This window comes from Chiloscyllium plagiosum, unplaced genomic scaffold (assembly GCF_037043375.1).
Source record: "Chiloscyllium plagiosum isolate Xiang-an unplaced genomic scaffold, Cpla_swu_hap1 HiC_scaffold_9, whole genome shotgun sequence".
NCBI lineage: Eukaryota > Metazoa > Chordata > Chondrichthyes > Orectolobiformes > Hemiscylliidae > Chiloscyllium > Chiloscyllium plagiosum.
Window position 1 is genome coordinate 24,800,036 of NW_028270147.1, and position 19,715 is coordinate 24,819,750.

Sequence of the window (19,715 nt, forward strand, 5' to 3'; positions counted from 1 at the left end):
CACTCAATCAATGTTCATATCACATGTGAACATTGTACAAGATATTGAAGGAACTGCACTCACTATCTTGGATTCTGAGATGCAGTGTACATATTGAAGATATCCCTGATATTTGCCATTTTCCAAGGTCCTCAGACCACGCAGGGATGGCTGTTGGAGCCATACCCTAATCACCCATCGCCAGAAGGAAAAACACCTCATTTTCTGCCATGGGACCCTCCAACCACACGGCATTAATGTGGACTTCATTTTACCTCCCCCCACCTTATCACAGTTCTAACCTTCCAACTTGGCACTGCCCTCATGACCTGTCCTACCTGTCCATCATCCTTCCTACCTATCCGCTCTACCCTCCTCTCCAACCTATCATCTTTACCCCCACCTCCATCCATCTATCGCACTCAGTTACCTTCCTCCCAGCCCCACCCCCCCCCCCCATTTACCTCTCTACCCCCTTGGCTCATAAGCCTCATTCCTGATGAAGGGTACTCACCTGAAACATTGATTCTCCTGCTCCTCGGATGCTGCCTGACCTGCTGTGCTTTTCCAGCACAGCACTCTCAATTCTGATCTTCAGCATCTGCAGTCCTCACTTTCTCCCTGTTGGGAGTCAAGGACTACCCTTTCCAAATATGGTTGATGCCATTTTTAGGAAAGCCTCAGACTGCTGTAGAATAAAAACACAACAACGCCATACTTCCACAAGGGCCGTACTAGAATCGAACATTTCAAAGCCATCCTTAAGATGAAGTTTCAATGCCTAGAGTGTTTCAGTGGGGCCTTGTATTGTAGCTCAGGAAGTGTGTGCCACATCAACGTTGCATGCTGAGTTCTACACAAGTGGAGCTGACAAAGGGGGTTGATCTGGATGCAAAGGAATTGGGAAATCAACAGCAGTTGTCTCAGGATGTAGAAGAGGATATTGCCTAGGGGAGATATCCAAGAGAATATGATAGGACAATGCATCATAGAGTCCGAGAAGCCAAACAGGTCCAAATTAAAACCTGCTGTCAGGATGAATGCACTCAGTTTGGTTTTCTAGTAATTGTGTAACTTTCTGGTTATTTGGCAAGAGGCCTGTGTATAGTACAACAGACGTCTGGACCTTATTATCTCTGGAGTCCTCAATCTTTTTGTGTTGCTGAATAAATGCTTTGTTATCCATCTGATTGTGTACTTGATATCTTCAGGTGAATCCCCTTTCAAGTATAGAATCATAGAGTCATAGAGATGTACAGCGTGGAAACAGACACTTCAGTCCAACCCGTCCATGCCGACCAGATATCCCAACACACCAGGTCTCACTGACTGTTAGAGAAAATGCAGCAAACACTAACAGAGTGAACCAACACCACATGGCACTATGGTTAGGTAGCTCTTAAGGCTTCCAGAAGTAAGTGATATTTGAATATGAGTTCTGAAGAAGAGTAATACCGGACTCAAACATTCACTCTGTTTCTCTCTCCTTAGACGCTAGTGCACCTGCTGAATCTCTGTGCTTGTTAGTGATCAAAGATCAGCAAGGCAGCCTTTGTGTGGAGCCGCAGAAAATGGGGGAGATACTAAGCGAGTATTTTGCATCAGTATTGTGGAAAAGAATATGGAAGATATACAATGTAGGGAAATAGATGGTGACACCTTGAAAAATGTCCATATTACAGAGGAGGAAGTGCTGGATGTCTTGAAATGCATAAAGGTGGGTACACCCCCAGGATATGATGAGGTGTACCTGAGAACTCTGTAGGAAGCTAGAGAAGTGATTGCTAGGTCTCTTGTTGACATATTTGTATCATCGATAGTCACAGATGAGGAGCCGGAAGACTGGAGGTTGGCTAAGGTGGTGCCACTGTTTAAGAAGGGAGGTAAGGACAAACCAAGGAACTATAGACCAGTGAGCCTGACGTTGGTGGTGGGCAAGTTGTTGGAGGGAATCTTGAGGGACAGGATGTACATGTATTTGGAAAGGCAAGGACTAATTAGGGATAGTCAATATGGCTTTGTGCGTGGGAAATCATGTCTCACAAACTTGATTGAGTTTTTTTGAAGAAGTAACAAAGTGGATTGATGAGGGCAGAGCAGTAGATGTGATCTATATGGACTTCAGTAAGACGTTCGACAAGGCTCTCCATGGAAGACTGGTCAGCAAGGTTAGATCTCATGGAATACAGGGAGAACTAGCCATTTGGATACAGAACTGGCTCAAAGGTAGAAGACCGAGGGTGGTAGTAGAGGGTTGTTTATCAGACTGGAGGCCTGTGACCAGTGGACTGCCACAATGATCGATGCTGCGTCCCCTACTTTTTGTCATTTACATAAATGATTTGGATGTGAGCATAAAAGGTACAGTTAGTAAGTTTGCAGATGACACCAAAATTGGAGGTATAGTGGACAGCGAAGAAGGTTACCTCAGATTACAACAGGATCTTGATCAAATGGACCAATGGGCTGAGAAGTGACAGATGGATTTTTATTCAAATAAATGGGAGGTGCTGCATTTTGAGAAAGCAAACCTTAGCAGGACTTAATGGTAAGGTCCTAGGGAGTGTTGTTGAACAAAGAGACCTTGGAGTGCAGGTTCATATCTCCTTGAAAGTGGAGTCACAGGTAGATAGGAAATTGAAGAAGGCGTTTAGTATGATTTCTTGTATTGGTCAGAGTATTGAGTACAGGAGTTGGAAGGTCATGTTGTGGCTGTACAGGACATTGGTTAGGCCACTTTTGGAATATTGCATGCAATTCTGGTCTCCTTCCTATCGGAAAGATGTTGTGAAACTTGAAAGGGTTCAGAAAAGATTTACAAGGATGTTGCCAGGGTTGGAGGATTTGAGCTATAGGAAGAGGCTGAACAGGCTGGTGCTGTTTTCCCTGGAGCGTCAGAGGATGAGGGGTGACCTTATAGAGGTTTACAAAATCATGAGGGGCATGGATAGGATAACTAGACAAAGTCTTTTCCCTGGGATCGGGGAGTCCAGAACTAGAGGGCATAGGTTTAAGGTGAGAGAGGAAAGATATAAAAGAGACCTAAGGGGCAACATTTTCATGCAGAGGGTGGTACGTGTATGGAATGAGCTGCCAGAGGAAGTGGTGTAGGCTGGTACAATTGCAACATTTAAAAGGCATTTGGATGGGTATATGAATAGGAAGGGTTTGGAGGGATATGGGCCGGCTGCTGGAAGGTGGGACTAGATTGGGTTGGGGTATCTGGTCAGCATGGATGGGTTGGACCGAAGGATCTGTTTCCATGATGTACATCTCTATGACTCTATATCTGAATGTTGTGGAGTGAAGTTTCTCATGATGGAGAGTAGGTTGAGAGGCATCCCGAGACATCTTGTTTTGACCTTCTGATTATCAGTTAGTTTTCAACATTTCAGGGTGCATGCAGTTGCCTGAAATACCTGAGCATCTTTAGGACACTGATGAGCCTGAAAGAGGCAGCACCTTGTGCAGCTTCCCTTGTCAGGCCAATGGGCCTTGAGAGAGAGTGGATATGTGACTGAACCATTGACAACCCCCAGCCTCCAATTGAAGTGTGTTCCCAGTTCAAGAACCCCTGGTGTCTGCAGTCAAGGAGTCAGTCGCTTATGAAAGATGAGCAATGCTTGGCCATTACAACTTGTTTCATCTTCAGGATGTCTGAAGAGTGGCTGCTCATCTCTCATAAGGGAGTGACTGAAACCACGTCCAACAGCAACAGCACCACAGTCTGAGGGCTCAATATAGGCTTGCAGTCTGAAATGGTGTGCAGCCTAGCTTTATATATGGCACCAGAGGTGTAAATATCAGGAGATCCTAGCGGCAGCGAGCATTTCCACTTCTGCTGCTGCTGTGTGATTCCATAAGACAAGCACTGCAGAAACCAGACACATAATATTAAGATGAAGAGTGGTAGATTATGTGAGAAAAGTCGTTGTGAACCACAATGGACCAGATGCCATGTATCTCAGTTGACAAAACACTAACTCAAAATGGGAAAATTCAGCTCCATGCTTTTATTTGAGAATGGTATCAAAGGTTAACTGCAGCAAGAATCGAATAATCAAAGAAAATTGGAAGAGGGAGAAATAAATTAATTAAAATATTTTTTAAAAGTGCTTCAACATCCGCAAACTGGATTGTAAATGTATTTGCCATTTTACTCAAGGTATCACATTTTAACTGCTGCTTGCACCCTTGAAAAAAACGGTTAAGAATTTGTCCATTGTAGCTGCTGCCTGCCCTCTTTTGCTATTGAGGAATCATACTGAACAGTGTAATAAAACGAAAACATTGCATGCACATAATGGTTAGAATGTGCTCTGAAAAATGGCAGAATAATGTGAATGCCAGAAACAAATGAGCTGAGTGGATTAGCATGCATATCTTGTAACTCGATTGTAAAAAGATCTCATACATCTCTCAGAAAATATATAATAAACTATAATTCAGTATTTTTGCGCAGTGTGAATATATACGTTTCTGAATTATGCCATTAGTTCAAGGAGTTGTATGTGGAAACATAAAATATCACCAAAAAAACAGCAGTTTGAGCTTTGTTTTGTTTTGATTGCTCAATTGAATGTGTTGGACAATGAATCTTTATATCTGGTTGATTGCCAATAGAAAATAGTGTTGCCATGTTGCATGGTATTTGCAGGTTATCAGCTTCTCTTCAGTGCAAAACTTGCTAGAAAGAGTGAGAATTGTATTGTCACTTTGCTTATTCACTCAATACATTTGCATTTAAGCAAAAGTGTTTAAGAACCAGCAGCTTAACATTCATAGAAGCCATGCCTGGTGTACATGTGTAAAACAAGTATTTGATATTAATTTAGTGGACAGGATGCGTGCACATATTACATGACACAAGGTGAGGATGTGCTGCAAGTCAATAGATATTCAGTATAGACATTCAGATAGACCCATTTTTGTTCTCCTTACTAATATTGGATTCCTTGAGCCAGTGCAAAGCCAGCTGTACTCCAAGATAAGTACATCTACAAATGAGCTAATTAAGGAGGGAAGTTGGCACCAAAAAAGTAGATTTTCAAAAATACTTACCTGAATATGGAGCATGAGGAGCTTATAGCTTCCAGAGTTTACTTTTACAGCATTCCAAACAGTGTTGCTATGTTTGACCTTCTCCCAAAAAGACCATACCTCCCTCCTGGTTTCCTGCCTTCCTCCCTCCCAGTTACCTCATACTCAGCAGGAATCTACCTGGGAATTGCTGCCAGTGAAGCAGTTGGCCCACAGTCATCTGCAGAGAACTGGCAAATTACCTCTGGATGTGTACAGCTCCCCACCAGTGCTCTGGTGTGCTTCCTGATGAAGGGCTTTTGTCCGAAATGTCGATTCTCCTGTTCCTCGGATGCTGGTTGACCTGCTGTGCTTTTCCAGCACCACATTCTTGGCTCTAATCTCCAGCATCTGCAGTACTCACATTCGCCTAGAGTTCTGATGTGGCCTAGTTTCATGTGAGCCTTGGGTTTCTGGTGTGCACTTCCTGTGTGCTATCTATTTCACTGAAAATGGAACAAAGAAAATTTTCACATGAGCAATCCAAATCTTTATGTATTTCCTGCAATCAAAAAGGCTTGCTTTAATGCAAACATCAAATCTACAGATTTCATAAGTGGATCTTCTCGGACACTAGATTACAGTCAAATTACGGAGCTGTTGGGTACATGAATATTTCTGAAACCTAACCTGATACATCATAATATTTCAAAGTTTAATTTGAATCCTTCCTGATTAAGCAGGTATTGTTAGTCCTCTATCCACTATAGTATTAAGAGCCAAAAATACTGGATAATGAAATAACTATTTTTCTCTAATCGGATTTTTCTTGCATGGTGATAATATTATTTGTTTACCAGATAGCCTGAAATGAATCCACTCATACCTTTAAAACCTGCCACTGTTAGACCAGGAAATAAAATCTCTGCTATAATTAGGGCAACCAAGTATTTTCTGTGTAATTAAGAGGGCTTTGTTCATAATTTGTGCATAATTATTTCCTGATAGGCTTAGCCTTTCTTTTTAAGTAATAGCTGTGCAAAGCTAAAACACAATTTATTCATTTAGTCCAGAATACTTTTGAAAAATATCACATTATTTTATGAATCATCATTGATTAAATAAACAAATCTATAACATCACAATTTGCAGTTACAAATTTGATTCTCAGTTGTTTTCATGGATGATTAGATGTAAAAGTGATTTAATTTACTGAGTGTGTACTCATTGTTCTTGAGTAATTTTAACCTTTTCCAACACCTTCAGCCAATCCATTTTCCTGTCTATTGGAATGCAATATGTACATTGAAGAAAGTTAAGTGGCAAAGACAGTTTGGGTTAAGTGTCACGTTTCTGCCCCTTTGTCTTCTTAATGGGGATTGTATACATTTGGAAATCTGCTGGAATGAAGTCTTCATTGTGAAGGTCATGTGTTCCCGGATGGAAGTATAAAACAGGGACTTGAATGATGAAATCCAGCTGATGCCAATATAAAATTAACAGAGGAGAAAATACACAAAGTGCAAATTGTAAATTTTAATTTAAAGCTGAGTTTTGATTAATGTTTCTCGAAGGGCTCTCATTATCTGTGTTTGAGAAATGGACGCATATTAATGCATATTAACTCAATGTCTAATGTTGTACTGATAAAAATCCCAAATGTCAGTTAATTGTGCATTTGTATTCTTTGATGTATCTATAAGTGATTAAAATGTTTTTTTAAAAGTAACATTTGTATGTAGCTCTGGAATAGTTCCTATTGAAGGAAATGAAAGCTTTTGGTAGCTGACAAGGATAGCCATCTATTCTAATATTTACCATATTCTCTTGTCAGCTTGGCATTTTCCCTCAGAATCAGAAGGCTTAATATTGACAGGGGTGGGTTGTGGGTGCAGAGTTTCTGTCAAGAAACCTAGGCATTCGGTTTTTGCACTGACAGATTTCCCATCCAAAAGTCAGCCTGATTGATAGGTTTGCTTCCACTTGAGCATGGAGTGCTACAGAAAATGCCTCAGGTAAATTGTCTGTTGCTCAGAAAGGGAGTGTTGTAGTAGGTGGAGTGGTACATTCAACTGATGCCAGGGGAGGTGTTCAATCTCTGCCAAGTGTTGGCAGTAGATCTGTTGCAGAAGGTAGATTGGGCGTGTAGGGGATAGCATTACCTTCTCCCTGAGGCTGTCCTTGCCTCCTTTCAGTTAGGATTCCCCAAATCCTAGAAAATCCAGTTAGCCAAGTTTAAATTGCAAAGCAAGTTAAAAACTCAGTAGCTGCCAACCTCATGGAGGAGAAAGTGAGGACTGCAGATGCTGGAGATCAGAGCTGAAAATGTGTTGCTGGAAAAACGCAGCAGGTCAGGCAGCATCCAAGGAACAGGAGAATCGACATTTCGGGCATAAGCCCTTCTTCAGGAATGAGGCTTTTCCTGTTCCTTGGACGCTGCCTGACCTGCTGCGCTTTTCCAGCAACACATTTTCAGCACCAACCTCATGGACACAATTACAGGAATTCCAGATTCTTGGTTGGGCATTGACATGTTCAATAATTGTCCTATCTCCCTTAAACCCAGAAGTGAATGTCTTTTCATGGAAGTATTTTATTCAGAGAGTCCTTTCTTATTTATGAATATACCAAATCATACAAAAACACCATTAACTGACATTGGGGATTTTTATCAGTTCAATTGAATTGAATTGAATTGAATTGAATTTATTGTTGCGTGTATCAAGGCACAGTGAAAAGCTTTGTCTTGCGAGCAATACAGGCAGATCACAGAGTTAAGTAGCTTAGATAAGTAAATAATAGATAAACAACAGCAAAAACAAAAACACAGGTATAGGTGAATGTTAAGAGTTTGGAGTTCATTCAGTATTCTAACAACAGTAGGGTAGAAACTGTTTCAAAACCGGCTGGTGCGTGTGTTCAGGCTTCTGTACCTTCTACCTGATGTAGAAAAGCATTGCCATGGTAGGATGGATCTCTGAGAACGCTGGCAGCCTTTCCTTGACAGCGGGCCTGGTAGATGGATTCCATAGATGGGAGATTGGCCTTTGTGATTGTTCGGGCCGAGTTCACCACTCTCTGTAACCATCTCCGATCTTGAATGGTACAGTTGCCATACCAGGTAGTGATGCATCCAAACAGAATACTCTCGATGGCGCTCCTATAAAGGTTGGCAAGGGTATTTGCCATCATACCAAATTTCCTCAGCTTCCTGAGGAAGAAGAGACGTTATTGGGCCTTTGTAACCAGTGCATCCACATGAAGAGTCCAAGAAAGCTTGTTATGGATGACCACTCCCAGGACTTTGACACTCTGCACTTGTTCCACCTCTGTGCTGTTAATGTGTAGGGGGGTGGGGCATGAGTAACATCCTGCCAAATGTAAATAATGAGTACCTTGGTTTTGCCGGCATTGAGACCTAGGTTGTTCTCAGTGCACCATTTTTCTAGGTATGCCACCTCCTCTCTGTTGTTTCATCACCATCTGAGATCCGACCGACTATGGTGGTGTCACCAGCGAACTTGTAAATAGCATTAGTCTGGTATTTGGTGACGCAGTCATGAGTATGCAGTGAGTAATCACCCCTGGGGGTCTCCAGTGTTGAGTGTTAGTGACGATGAAATATTTTCCCCAATCTTCACTGATTGTGGCCTGTGGGTCAGAAAACTGAGGATCCAGTTGCAAAGATTGGGGCTTAGTCCAAGATCACAAAGTTTAATAATCAGTCTCGAGGGAATAATAGTGTTGAAGGCTGAACTGTAGCCAATGAGTAGGATTTCAATTTATATCAATGAGTTCAATTTATGATGTGCAGTTAGCCTGAGAACATTAAAGTTTTAACATCTCGCCCTACTCTAACACACCCACATTTGGAAGAGTTAAAATTCAGCCTAAAATGAGATGGATTCTAGTTTCACTCCAGCAGATAGTCTAGGCTCATATTCCAGTGCAATGTAGCGAGAGAACTGTATTTTCTAAGGTGCCATCATTTAGATTAAATGTTAATCTGAGGCAATGCTGGTCTGTTTGATAGATGTGAAAGGTCTCATTGGAGTTATTTGAAGTCAGTGCTTGAGTTAGCCAATGACTTGTACTGAAAGCATTTATCCTCAAACAACACCATCATAACAATGAGTTGTTTGCTATCATCATTCCTTATTACATGCAAATTAGCTGCTGCATTTGAAAATTTAACAGAAACTGTGCTACAATGTTTGTGAAGAACATTTTTCTAAGGATCTTAAGAAAAGCAATTTCTTGACATATCCTGCTTAAATATCAGTTTATCCAAAACTCCACTGCTCATATCAAATCCCACATGAACTCTCATTCACACATCACCCAATCCTTGCTGACCAACATTGCCTCCTAGTCCTTCAATGCATTACATTTAACATTGTTATCTTTTTGTTAAAATACTTCACTCTTCACAATCTCAATAATCTTTATCAGTCTACCTCTAATCTTCCCCTCCCTTCCCTGGACCTCTTCGTCCTTCCTATTGTGCAATTCCCTGTCTTGTAGTTTTGCAATTAGATGCTTAGGCCAAGCTAGATCCATCTGAGGAGCAGTAAAATCGACGTTTCGAGCAAAAGCCCTTCATTGTAGAGAGAGGAGGAAAGCTTCTTCAAGGCAGGCATCCTTGCAAGATGATTCGCAGTAGGGTTAAAATCAACTAGGTAAAAACAATGACTGCAGATGCTGGAAACCAGATTCTGGATTAGTAGTGCTGGAAGAGCACAGCAGTTCAGGCAGCATCTGACACGTCGATTTTACTGCTCCTCGGATGCTGTCTGAACTGCTGTGCTCTTCCAGCACCACTAATCCAGAATCTGGCTTCCAGCATCTGCAGTCATTGTTTTTACCAGGCTAGATCCGGGTTGGTAAATTTCTAACCAAAACTCCTCAGTGTTTTCACATTCCTGTCCTCCTTGAACATGCTGAAATTCCACTTATGGAGTCCTAGAGTCACAGAGATGCACCGCATGGAAACAGACCCTTTGGTCCAACCCGTCTATGCCAACCAGATATCATAACCTCACCTAGTCCCACCTGCCAGCCCCGGCCCATATCCCTCCAAACCCTTCCTATTCATACACCCATCCAGATTCCATTTAAATGTTGTAATTGTACCACCCTCCACTATTCCTCTGGCAACTCATTCCATACATGCACCACCCTCTGCGCAAAAATGTTGCCTCTTAGGTTTGGTTTAAATCTTTCCCCTCTCACCCTAAACCTATGCCCTCTAATTTTGGACTCCCCCCATCCCAGAGAAACGACCCTATTTACCCAATCCATGTCCCTCATGATTTTATAAAGTTCTATAAGGTCACCCCTCAGCCTCCGACAATCCAGAGAAAACAGGCCCAGCCTATTCAGCCTCTCCCTGTAGCTAAAACCCTCCAAACCTGGCAACACTTCTTTGACCCTCTTTTCAAATGGTCTTTTTCTTTCTCTCAGTCTATGTTTCTGTTTGATGGGACTGAATTGTGTTGGGATGGTGAGCTCCCTCAACTGGGCAAGAAGCAGGACCCTAGAAGAGACATGACTAGCCAATTAAAACTCCTGCTACCTAACCTAACTCCAAGACCTGATAGATGAAGCAGAAGAGGGTTGTATGATCGTAGCATCAGGAGGTGTTTCATCCAGAGGCCAGGCCTAATGCTAGCAAGATACTGCGGTACTGGTGGAATTTAAATCAACTAATAAAATCTGCAATTCACAACCTCAATAATGGTGACCACACCAACTGTCATCAATTTCTGTAATCAAAAGAATCAGAGTTGTGACAGCTTCATAGCCAATCAGAAGGTCAGTAGTTTGCTGTTGTTAGCGAGCTGTGTTAGCGAGCTGGGTTAGCGAGCTGTTGTTAGCTAGCTGGGTTAGCTAGCTGGGTTAGCTAGCTGTTGTTAGCTAGCTGGGTTAGCTAGCTGGGTTAGCTAGCTGTTGTTAGCTAGCTGGGTTAGCTAGCTGGGTTAGCTAGCTGTGTTAGCTAGGTGTGTTAGCTAGCTGTGTTAGCTAGCTGTGGCTACTGCTGAGGCTGCACCACCAGGAGAAATCACCTCAGTGGGCACACTCAAAAAGAGTGGGGTTAAGTTGGGGGGATGCGTAGGACTGGGAAGGACACCCCAGATATTGGGGTAGGATATCATTGGTTAGGATGAATTGCAGATCTGGTCATTTCTGATGGCGTCACCTCCATGGACCCTTCTACAGGCCATGGCCAAGACCTCTCCCTGAAATCCAGTGGAAAGCTGTCAGCTTTACCTAGCATTCATCCCAGGTAGCAACAGGCCCTGCTGAGTCAGGCAAAAAGGCCTGCTTGGGCCTCAATTGACCTCCTGATAGGTAGCCATGCTGTCAAGATTCCTGCTGTTGTGGCAGATCACCATGGCAGTGGAAAGATGTTAGGCTCCCATTTGAATGTCTTCCTCCGCTATATTGCCAGTTGCTTTGCCGCCCAGCCCTTTGGGACTATTCTGGAAAAATACAGCCTATTGTGTCTCGGTGGAGTGCTGTGTGAGTGTTTTTCTATGATAAAGACATTCGTATAATTGCAAGTTGTTCTTGCTAAGACTGAACAGCAAATAAAATCTGATGGAATGTGACTGTGATTGAAAGGGATTCAAGTGCCGTATATACCTGATAACTTGGAATTCTCCTGTGTGCAAAAAAGACTGTTTGAATTAAAGAGATGATGCAAATGAAACAACTCAACATCTGAATTAAAGAAAATAGACTACATTTGAAATGGATAGACTGGATTAATGGAATCCATCTCCCTAGTAACTAATTCAATTGTTCTTTGTTGACAAGTGATAATTATTTTCTGTGGTATTCAATCCACGTTGGAAAACACAGATGAGCAGTAAACCTTCCGTTATTCTATTCATGTACAATGTCTCCTTGTCTGGTAAGTATTAGTTGGTCAGTAAAAGTACCAATACTTTGAATACCTCTGACATATCCTTCAACAAAGATGTTTCTTGCAGGACTCTGTAGTTTTAATGAGAAAATGCAAAATGAACAGTTTGTATGTATGTGTGTGTGCGTGTGCAGGGGATGGATTTTGTCGTTTAAAATTGTACCTCATTATCTTTTGTTGCCTGTGTAGTGCAACATTAAATTATGCTCAGCATGACCCATGAATTTTCAATATTCAAGTGTTCATTTGTACAAATGAATCTCCATTTAAAACAACCCAGATCCTCACCATTCGGGAGGTTGATTTGCGGCTGAAAGTTTTTTTTTTAAGAAACAAGGCAATTTTGGATAAGAATAATTAAATATATAAAAAAGGCATAGACAGACAAGCCATAAATTGTAAAATGTTCTTCCTATGGAGCCAGCTGTGAGTGTTCCAGGCAGGAGAGGATCCAGGTTATTCTTGAATTTAAAACATAAACAAATAGTAGCCTCAAGTCAAAAGGTGCTGGAAGGAATATAAATCTGTATCAAAGCTTGCAAGCCAAATAATACCCTTGTATTATAAGAATGGTGTGGGCTTATTGAAAGTCAAACAGACTTTTGTGACCCCCATTAGCCCCTAAACCAGTTTATTTCTTTTTCTTACCACTGCCGCTTATGCTGCAAGTCACTAAAAGAGAGGGACTCTAGCCACTACTTTGACTGTTAGTTGGAAATCCAACTGCAGTTCACAAAGCACATATCTTTGGAGGTGAGGCTATTTCTACCACAAATTCAACCCAAACTCTGGGTCAGATATGTCGATGACACGTTTGTAATCATTAAAAACACGGAAATAGAAAAAACACACCCGATCATCAACGCCACACTCACAGGAATCCGATTCACGAGAGAAGAAGAAAAGGATAGCCAACTCCCATTCCTAGACGTGATGGTACAGAGAACACCGAACGGAGAATTCACTACAAGGGTATACAGGAAAGGCACACACACAGACCAAGTCCTAAACTATGAAAGTAACCACCCCAACACACACAAACGAAGCTGCATCAGAACACTATTCAAAAGGGCCACAACACACTGCAGTAAACCAGAACTGCAAAACGAAGAAGAGGAACACCGACACAAGGTATTCGCCAAAAACGGATACCCGCGCAACTTCATCAGCAGATGCCTAAGAGAAAGACCACGGAACGAGGACATACCACAACCAAAAGGACTAGCCACACTACCATACATCAGGAGCATCTCGGAACTGACAGCCAGACTACTGCGACCCCTAGGACTCATAACGGCACACAAACCAACAGCCACGCTCAGACAACAACTCACCAGAACGAAGGACCCGATACCCAACATGAGCAAGACGAATGTAGTGTACAAAATACCATGCAAGGACTGCACTAAACACTATATAGGACAAACAGGAAGACAGCTAACAATCCGCATACATGAACATCAACTAGCCACGAAACGACACGACCAGCTATCCTTAGTCGCCACACACGCAGACAACAAGCAACATGAATTCGACTGGGACAACACTACTATCATAGGGCAAGCCAGACAGAGAACAGCCAGGGAATTCCTAGAGGCATGGCATTCATCCACAAACTCCATCAACAAACACATCGACCTGGACCCAATATACCAACCACTACAGCGGACAGCTGAAACTGACAACCGGAAGCGGCAGGGACAGACCACTATAAACACCGGAGGAAACATCAAAGAAGCGCTTCGCAGGAGGCTCCCAAGCACTGATGATGTTGCCTAGCCAGGGGACGAAACGTTTGCAACAAAAACTTCCAGCTCGGCGAACAGAACCACAGCAACGAGCACCCGAGCTACAAATCTTCGCACAAACTTTGAATGTATTGGGATCTATATTGTATTCCTACTTTCAGTGAGACACCACGAGCTTAAAATCATGTACAGAGCAAGCATGCCCAAGTTCCTGCACAGAGCAGACACATCAACAAACACAAATGTTCCTCAATCCCTGATGTACTGTCAACATTTTTTCATGACAATGTTATGAGTAATGTTCAATGACACAGGCTCTGTTGCTGTTGGCCCCAAAGTGCAGGAAGTCATCTCCCTCATTGAGCTCAGAAGGGAATAGGGCAGAGGCTTGTATCTCCTGGGGTCATTGAGGGAGATGATTCCCTGCACCTTTGGGCCAACAGCACCGGAGCCTGTGTCATCGAGCATGACTCATAACATGGTGACAACACACATTTTTAGTAATATATACGAATACTTGATCCTCTGTGAGTAATATGAAAGCTCGTTCAATGGACCTGCTTGATTCATGTTAACTTAGACTTTTGGCCATTCATGTAGAAGTGCTGCCTTTGTCCTACCAGATGGTGGTGGTCATGGATTTGATGAATTTCTGCAGATTGCGCACACTGCTGCTACTGTGCACTGGTGGTGAAGAGTGTACTGGCAGTCAATTGGGCTGCTTCACTCTGGAATTTCTTGAGTGTCATTTGTAGCTGCACTCATCCAGATAAATGAAAGTATTTTATCACACTCTTGCCTTGTAAATTATGGAGTCAGTGTGCAAATTATTATGAAGGAAGTGTTGCTATGAAGTATTGCTGATGACCCTCTCTGTCGCTTTACTGATGATCAGACTGAGGGGTGATAACTAGAATAGCGTTGGGTCTATCCTGCTTTTTATGTACAGGACATACCTGGGCAATTTTCCACATTGTTGGGTAGATGCCTGTTTTGTAGATGTACTGTAATAACTTGGCTAGTGGCACAGAACGTTCTGGAACACCAGTCGTGCAGTGCCTCTGCTGCTGCACATTCAGTCAGTAGACAGGCAGGAGGCTGGAAGAACACAGCACATTCAGTCCGAAGATAAGGGAGAGATTGATGTTTGGAGAACAAGAGGTTGAATGGAGGGTTTCACTTTGGATGGCTATTATTGCAATCAAGGTGTGCATTTGCCAGACAGGGGCACAGTATTTTGCTGCTGAGTGTGAGAGGGTACGTGCCGAAGACCAGGGTGCTGTGGCAGCAATGACCCATGTGGATCTAGCAAGATCAATCAAGACGTTGTTTTGGGTTTTGATCATTGCTGATGTTTTCTCTGAAGAACATATTAACATCCAGAATCAATCCCAAGTACATTGGGTTGGGGTCACGCTTTAGTCTCTAACAATGGATGTGACATACAATTCTTTTTCCGCATTGGCATTGTGGAGGTGAAATACACTGGATATAGTTTTAAAAAGATTCAACATGAAAAGAATCATCGTGTGCTGCAGTAATCTTTATAGCTTTTGTCTCAGGATCCAAGATGTAGAAGGACAGAGCTTGTATGGCGCAATAGATGGCATCAATATACAACTTGCAAGGCATGGTTATTGGCAAATCATTTAGAGAAATGCTGAACAGGATTGGGGCTGACACTGAGCTCTGTAGTAGTTCATTGGCCAGTCTTCCCCATGCACTTCTCCAATGTACAAAATGGAGTAGAATTGCCAGAAATGGCAACTTGAACGCTTAAATCTTCCTCTAGCAGTATTCTAACTGTGGCAGAGGAAGGAATAGGCCAAGTACGCCCACCCATCATCATTCACTGCTATTGGGCAAGGATTGGGGACACCGGAAACATTCAATGGAGGCAATCTGTTCCCCTAGAAACATATTCCCCTTTTAATTCACTCATCACATGGATCCACCTCTCTCAGCCCTTCCCCTTTGATCTGTCAGCTAGGCACTGCCAATCCACTGAATTTACGTTAATTCATTAACCTACTCTACTTTGGGAACTTGTAGTAACAGCACTAACCTTAATTTCAACCTGGTCCTGCTGGGACCAATCAAATTGACTGTCAGCTCTCTAAGACTCTCACAGATATGGGTGCCAGTCTTAACAAGATGTTGCAGGTAAATGACTGCAGGCTGGGCTCATAGCTGACTTTTTAGTTGGGGGGTGACGAGGCATATAGCTCCCACAAATTCCAGTGAGTTAAGTATTTATATATGATGCTTCTAGCATTGCATGGAACTAAAACCTAAGCAGTTTACAAGGACAAAGTACTTGGACAATTCTGTTGGAGAACTATGTTATTTTGAAACAATGTGACTCCAGCAGCAGATCCCTATCAGGTTGAATACCGAAGACTGAGCACACCAAGGATTATATTATTTCAAGTTGATTCTGCCTACGATTTAGATGTGTTTGCATTTGTACAAATGCTACAAAGTCTCCTTCCATATACAATGTTTAAATTGATGGTCAGCAACATGATTATGGTTATCGGCAAATCATTTAGACAAATGCTGAACAGGATTGGGGCTGACACTGAGCTCTGTAGTAGTTCATTGGCCAGTCTTCCCCATGCACTTCTCCAATGTACAAAATGGAGTAGAATTGCCAGAAATGGTGAGACTGAAGGGTCTGCTTCCACGCTGAATGACTCTACGAGTCCATGACTCGATAATAGAATATTTACTGGTTATAATTAACTTGGTTTCTGTCTAAATTCTTAATCAGATTTTACTAAACAACTTAACATTTCTCACTACCATACTATGCAGGCCTGCTATGGAGTATCACATAATTTAACATAGTTGGCCTTATCAGGATGAAAAGAAGGCCTGTAGTTGTAAACCTATTTTGAAATCAATTCTGGAATAAAGGGTTGGAATTGACTTTCAGAAGCATAAAATTAGGTGTTAAATTCCACCCTTAGTACACACGTCCAAAATCCACCAATTTGTTTGCCAAGATAAACCATCTGTGATGTTGTTGCTTGTGTTTTTTTTCTTTTTATAAATTAAACTCTAGGAAGTGGCAGGCTTCCTTCTAGACCCCCTGTGTTCACTTCTGCTTAACAACCTCCATTTTCTGAAGTGCTGGTAGTTGAAGTTGGAGTGTCATGCAATGTGGCAGCAACATATTTCAGATGTCATTGTAATAACGAGAAGTAATGCTGAGCCAAAGATTTACCCTGCACCTCAGAAGAGCCAAGGGGGAGAAAATAAAGCAAATGGATATAATTTTTTTGGAGTGCAGTATTGCATCTTAGAATCTGTAATGTGCCAAAATCAAAGCTAATCGGATTGACTCAGGTTTTTTTTGACTTGTGAAAATAATACAAAACAGTGCAGCATCTTTCTTCCACTAGATGTTGCTATTTCACATACTAAATCCAACAAGACAGAAATGTTCGAAGTGAATTAAAGACATCTGACCAGGAACTGCATAATTATATGAATCAACGTGTCAGAGATCTTGTTCTTGATTATTAAAAGCCTTGTGCATATTTGAACAGTTCTAGCTGGCATGATACACGGTGGGGGGGGGGGGGGGGGGGGGAAGGTGAGGCTGGGGAGAAGGTAGCAAAGAGTACAATAGTTGAATGGGGGTGGGGATGGAGGTGATAGGTCAGAGAGGAGGGAGGAGCAGATAAGTGGGAAGGGAGATTGGTAGGTAGGACAGGTCATGAGGACAGTGTTGAGTTGGAAGGTTGGAACTGAGGTAAGGTGGGGGGAGGAGAAATGAGGAAACTGGTCAAGTCCACATTGATGCCCTGGGGTTGAAGTGATCCGAGGCAGACGATGAGGCGTTCTTCCTCCAGATGTCGGGCGGTGAGGGTGCGGCAGTGGAGGAGGCTCAGGACCTGCACATCCTCGGGAGAGTGGGAGGGGGAGTTGAAATGTTGGGCCACAGGGCAGTGGGGTTGATTGGTGTGGTTGTCCCGGAGATGTTCCCTGAAGCGCTCTGCTAGGAGGCACCCAGTCTCCCCAATGTAGAGGAGACCACATCGGGAGCAACGGATACAATAAATGACATTGGTGAATGTGCAGATAAAACTTTGATGGATGTGGAAGGATCCTTTGGGGTCTTGGATGGTGGTGAGGGAGGAGGTGTGGGCGCAGGTTTTGCAATTCTTGCGGTGGCAGGGGAGGGTGGGTTGTTGGGGGCATGGACCTGACCAGGTAGTCACGGAGACAACCGTCTTTGCAGAAAGGGGTGGGGAAGGAAATATATCCCTGGTGGTGGGGTCCGTTTGGAGGTGGCGGAAATGTCGACGGATGATTTGATTTATGCGAAGGTTGGTATGGTGGAAGGTGAGCACCGGGGGGGTTCTGTCCTTGTTACGGTTGGAGGGGTGGGGTCTGAGGGTGGAGGTGCGGGATGTGGATGAGATGCGTTAGCGGGCATCTTCAACCATGTGGGAAGGGAAATTGTGATCTTTAAAGAAGGAGGCCATCTGGTGTGTTCTGTGGTGGAACTGGTCCTCCTGGGAGCAGATACGGCGGAGGCAGAGGAATTGGGAATATTGGATGGCATTTTTGTAGGAGGTAGGATGGGAAGAGGTGCAATCCAGGTAGCTGTGGGAGTCGGTGAGTTTGTAAAAAATGTCAGAGTCAAGTCAGTCGTCATTAATGGAGATGAAGGGGTCCAGGAAGGGGAGGGAGGTGTCAGAGACAGTCTATGCTACCTGAAATGACAAGATAGTTGTACAGATGATTATCTAGGATGGACAATAAATGCCATCAAATGCTAAGGACATTTATTTAATAAAAAAACAAAAATTTCCATGTTAGCAATTGTTGCAGGCATTATCTCAATTTTTCAAACTTCGCCACAAGCTGCGTATTCTATAGAAAACATGAAGTAAAATGAACCCAATTGTTGTCAGAATTCAAAGAATTTGAACTTGCTACCGGTAAGTTGCAATCAATGTTATGTTTGGTCTACAGCAGGAATAAATACTTGTGGCTGTAATCTTTCAAAATTCCCGACATTCTCAAATGTGACATTTCTATTCAGGAAAGGAGAGTGACAAAATGCAAGGTCAGGTAGCCTGACATCTGTCATAGAAAAACTGTGTGAATCCATTATTAGGGAGACGATAACAGAATGTTTAAAAGATCTTAATGCAATCAGGAGAGTAAATATAGTTTTGTGAAAGGCATACTTACTAAAACACTAGCATTCTTTGAGGAAATAACAAGCATGCAGAATATTGGGGAACCAGTCAAGGTGATGTGTTTGGATTTCCAAAAAAAAAAATTCAATGAGGTGGCACATAAAAATTATTGCATAAGTGTTAAGGGGAAAATATTAGCATAGATAAAACCTTAGCTAGCTAACAAGAAGCAGGGAGTTGATTTAAGTTTGTTATTTTCAGGTTGGGGCAAACTGTAAATTGTGCAGGGCCAGGGGGATCAGTGCTAAAACCTCCACTATTTATAATCAATATTACTCACTTGGATGAAGGGACGAAGTATATGGTAATTAGATTTGCTAATGTTATAAAGATGGATTGGAAAACAAGCTGTGAGAAGGCCACAAAATGATTGGGATTGTTGTGATCTCAGGAGATAGTAATATTAGACTTGTCAGATCTGTCCCTCATTGTTCTCTGCAGATAGAAGAAGCATGTACATATACTGCGCCTGTTTAAATAGGTAACAGCCTGGTTCACTTCTCAGGACAATACCCTGACCAGTCATTGTCAACTTGCCTGGTTTAAAATTTGTACAAACTCTGGCTGTTCACTGTCAATCGGCATTAATGGATGCATTCTCCATGGCAATGCCTCTACAAGCAGAAGCCATGTGCAAACCAATCAATGCTCTCCTCTCAGGTATTATAAGCTCAATGTTCTTTTTGAATTGGTATTCTTGTGAAATGCCCTGATGAGTACATAACAAAACTTTTTTTTTTAAACAAAATATATTCTCTACACCTTTTATCACAGGATATAGGCAGGTTAAGTGATTGGGCAAAAATGTGGCAAATAATACAT